Below are 5,000 nucleotides of genomic sequence, written 5' to 3'. Positions count from 1 at the left end.
AAATAACCCAAACAAAAAACAACAGAACAACAAAACAACAACTCCCCCCCCCCCCTTTCAATAAAAAATAAAAATAAATAAAGAATAAAACCCAACCAATACGCAAAACAAAATAAAGAGGGAAATAAGAGGCTGCTTTGGGTGTGTGAGAGGTGATGGGCATATTTTAAAAGGACAACCCAAAACAATACAATCAAATATCGCTCCATTTAAATTGTCACTTAACTTGGCAGAAGCGATCAAACCTTACACTTATTCAAAGTGTTATTTTTGAGCCATGAAATTATTTTGAGGGACAGTTCAATCAATCGATATTTAAATCAGTGTTATATTTTCTGTCCAAAATGATAATGAATTTTGTCAGAATACGGCAGACGTCTGCGGCGCCAATGTTTTGGTTGCTGACATAATAACCTTATCACAACGACAAATATTCTGAATGTTTGAGGTTACCAAAAACATGTCATCGTCATCTGATCCCGGCCACTCCTTCATCGACCAACACTGTCATCATTGATCGCTCTAGGATGAGCTAATAATAAGCACATAATTGTAAATATGTAGATGCGATCCAACTCCTCAAAACGCCATTAAGCCAGAGTTTTACCGTCTGTGTTAAAATACAAAAGGAAGCTCAACAATGTGATTTCATAATTTGATATCCAATGTAATCCTTTAACAGCATTCTCTCGCGACATGTTAAGATATCATTTTGACTATTTCATAAAGTATACTCAAGTCATTGACCACGAATGAATACGAATTCAAACACGACTCGCATATTTTTCAGGACCTGGAAAAATTCTGAAATTGATATCTTTTAAACAGAAAATTCTGAGATCATTTTTGACTTATTTATGCTGTATAACTCGGCTACAGTTGCCTTAACTAAGATCAAACGAAGACATGATGAATCCACGTTTTTGACCATAATAATACCTCATACTAAACTAAACCCGACCGTTAGTCCCGGTCACAGACTACTGTGTTATCTATGGTCCCGGTTACTTCGTTTTATCTTGGGTTGCACTGTATGCATATGGAATATTACCGACCTAATTGTTCAAAGTTATTAGTCTATTTTTTTAAAAAAATGTGAGAATTATAAAATAAATGCGCGATATGATTAATATAAATGTATAAATAATGTTGCCCACACCTCCAAGCAACGCTTTACGCGTAATGGTATGAGGGTTGTTATCTTCAATACTTGTAATCTAAGAATTCGTCGTAGTCTGAACGGTTGAAAAATAGCTTGTATTATATATAACCATTAAATTAAAATATCCCTGCAGGATTCAATACCCCTTCAAATTATTAACAATTCATTCTATAGCATCGCATTATCCGTTTGAAAAAAAAAGTTTCAAGCGAAAAAAAAGAAAAAAGAATGGCATTTCAATGATTGGCCGTAGCGTATAATAGACAATCGAATGACATCTATATTATTTGTCTTTAAAAATGTGTATCTTTCTCTAACCACAGGGCTACAAACTATACGTCAAGCATATTTGTACGCCTTTTACACCTTTTTAAAGTTGTATGACTTATCTCTCAGGACAGGTTTTTTCCATGAGAATCAAGTATTAACATTGTAATGTTATTATGTTTGACAATCTCCATTCTTCTTGCAATATACATTTCAGCAATATTTGTTGTTTGATATATTTAAAGAGTCTGTTTGAATTGCTTCAGAATGTTATGTATTTCAATTTTTCCTTAAGATTCTAGAGTTTTTGAAACAGACGATTTGTTATTTCCACAATTACTCGACGGGAGGAAGTGAGATGTCTGAAGGGTTAAAATGTCAAATTTTACATTTTTTCTCCAAATCTTAGCCTTTTGTACACCCAATCTTACATGTTTTGCTTTTATCGAGGTTGGCATCCCTGCCCCTATCTCCGGTTTTTGTTGTTATCGTTTTTATTATTTAAGATCATACCACCTTCATTCTAATCAGCACTGCGTTTCCCATTGATCTATCCATCATTCTGTCAGACAAGAAACAATTCTAATGCATCAAAACTCTTCGCAATGTCAGATTATCTAGAAGGACAACACAAGGCAACAGGCACCGGCGTTAGCTTCTCCTTTGATTTCAATAGTAAAGTAAACATGCTTGAAAATTGAAAAATAATATCAAAACAACCGGCCGTTGGTTTGTCCTGAATTGGTCTTTCTATTCTTTACGAAATAATAAATGCTTTAGTAATAAGATCGGGGAGTGAAAAATGTCGCTGTCTTTTGGATTTTATCTATCTAAGTGCCAATCTATTATATTTATAGAAATGAATACTACTACTACTACTACTACTACTACTACTACTACTACTACTATTACTACTACTACTACTACTACTACTACTACTACTACTACTACTACCAGTACTACTACTACTACTACTACTACTACTACTACTACTACTTACTACTACTACTACTACTACTACTACTACTACTACTACTACTACTACTACTAATAATAATAATAATAATAATAATAACAATAATTATGATGGTGATGATGATAATGATGATGAAGTTGATGATAATAATAATAATAATAATAATAATAATAATAATAATAATAATAATAATAATAATAATAATAATAATAATAATAATAATAATGATAATGATAATAATAATAATACTAATAATAATAATAATAATAATAATAATAATAATAATAATAATAATAATAATAATAATAATAATAATAATAATAATAGTAATAATAATAATCTATTATTTCTTTTAAAAATAGGGTTGAGGACGACGTGTTCTTATTTGAAGGTCTGATAACCCAATTCCCTGTGGTCTCATTGTTGTAATGGAAATCTCAAAAAATAACGCAAAACGTTGTCCATTCCAACAATGTTAAACTAGGCCCATAAGTGGTTTCGGATGTCGGACCTACATATATGCATACGCCCGAACGGCTAATGTCAAATTTTTACCATCGAGCACAAAAATACTGGCAAATTTAAGAATTATAAAACTTTTTAAAAGACGGATATACGAGTAACCTGCAAACCTTCTTTATATCTCAGGCTAATTCTATCATCCGTGGACTCAAATCAAAACAGATGTATACATATATGCAGGTCTGACATACAAACTCACTTATGGGCCTAGTTTAACATTGTTGTAATGGACAACGATTTTTGCGTCATTTTTTTGAGATTTCCATAACAACGATGAGCCCTTAACGAATTGGGTTATTAGAACTGCAAATAAGTGCACATCGATACGAACAAAACAATACTCAGTCCTTTATGACGTTTGACTTTCTTTGCGAGTATAATTTATTCTACGCAATTCTAGAATATGCACAACAAAAAATGTTGACTTAATTTTAAATCTCTCTTGATACTATCAAGTAATGATAATCTTTCTATTCTATTCTTTTTTTTTTATTTTTAAGTAGGATTGATGATCAACGTTGTTCCGAAAGCCAATGTTAAATGTGTATCATCGAGCACAGAATTACCGGCAAATAAAAAAATACAATACAGTTATATAATCAGTATAATAGATGACCGCCTGTTCCCAATAGCCTTTATTTCTCCGCAAATACTACAGGTTCTCCACCAGTAGTGGTAGTAGTAGTAGTAGTAGTAGTAGTAGTAGTAGTAGTAGTAGTAGTAGTAGTAGTAGTAGTAGTAGTAGTAGTAGTAGTAATAATTATAACAAAAATGATTATAATAAGATATAATAATAATAATTAAAAAAAAATAATAAAAAAATAATAATAATAATAATAACAATAATGATTATAATAAGATATAATAATAATAATAATAATAATAATAATAATAATAATAATAATAATAATAATAATAATAATAATAATAATAATAATAATATTAATAATTATAATAATAATAATAATAATAATAATAATAATAATAATAATAGTAGTAGTAGTAGTAGTAGTAGTAGTAGTAGTAGTAGTAGTAGTAGTAGTAGTAGTAGTAGTAGTAGTACCAATAATAATAATAACAATAATAATAATAATAATAATAATAATAATAATATAATAATAATAATAATGATAATAAAAAGAACAATAATAAATAATATAATAATAATAATAATAATAATAATAATAATAATAATAATAATAATAATAAGAAAGAAGAAGAAAAGAATAATAATAACAATAATAATGATGATAATAATAATCACAATAATGATGATGATGATGATAATAATAATAATAATAATAATAATAATAATAATAATAATAATAATAATAATAATAATAAAATAGTAATAATAATAATGGTAATAATAACAATAATGATACTAATAATAATAATAATAATAATAATAATAATAATAATAATAATAATAATAATAATAATAATAATAATAATAACAATGATGATAACAATAACAATAGTAATAATTACAATGATGATGAATAACAGGTAAAGTCGTTCATAACACATTATAGTAATATATACAAAACAACTTGTAGATATAAATCAAACCCAATAAACAGGTCAGATTAATCAAAGAAGGGATAATCTGAATCAAAATAAAAATTAAATAAAAAAAAAAAACTCCTTCTTTCAGATTTCAATTCTTGATCATCCAGTATTATCTTGCCATACAGAGGTTTAGAAGAAAAAGAACTCCACCAAAAACAAAGAAAAAAATCACACTAAACAAACAAAACACGTTCGCTATGAATTTATTCTTCAAATCCAAGACATTTCACCAGTCAAGACGGGCCGGCCGGACTGATGACTTCGAGGGAATTCACTAAAGCATTTGGATTGTCAAGGTTTGAGTGGGATGTTGGGAATTTTTCTTATGACCGCATGCTCTCAGAGCTTCTGTCACATCTATGTGTAGTATTCTAGCACAGAAATTTACAACGGAGGCGGGGCTTTTTTTTTTTCTTTCTTTTTTTCCCCAATTAACTAAATATGTGCTTTTGATCCTCTAATTTTTTTTTATTCCACCCTACAGACTCTAACGATGCCACA

General features: G+C 28.7%; 1 pseudogene across 1 annotated transcript in view; it reads left to right on the top strand.

The window, feature by feature from the left end:
* Positions 1 to 5,000, top strand: part of LOC144972492 (pituitary homeobox 2-like) — a 30,178-nt pseudogene that overhangs the window by 17,780 nt on the left and 7,398 nt on the right. The window contains exon 3 of the transcript XR_013645366.1: positions 4,984 to 5,000. This exon is cut by the window's right edge and continues 186 nt beyond it. The product of XR_013645366.1 is annotated as a pituitary homeobox 2-like (transcript). The remainder of the gene's footprint in view (positions 1 to 4,983) is intronic.

This window comes from Berghia stephanieae, chromosome 5 (assembly GCF_034508935.2).
Source record: "Berghia stephanieae isolate SIO BIC M18660-M18661 chromosome 5, UCSD_Bste_1.3, whole genome shotgun sequence".
Lineage (NCBI taxonomy): Eukaryota > Metazoa > Mollusca > Gastropoda > Nudibranchia > Aeolidiidae > Berghia > Berghia stephanieae.
The sequence above is the reverse complement of the archived record's forward strand: the minus strand, read 5'-3'. Positions and strand labels throughout refer to the sequence as shown.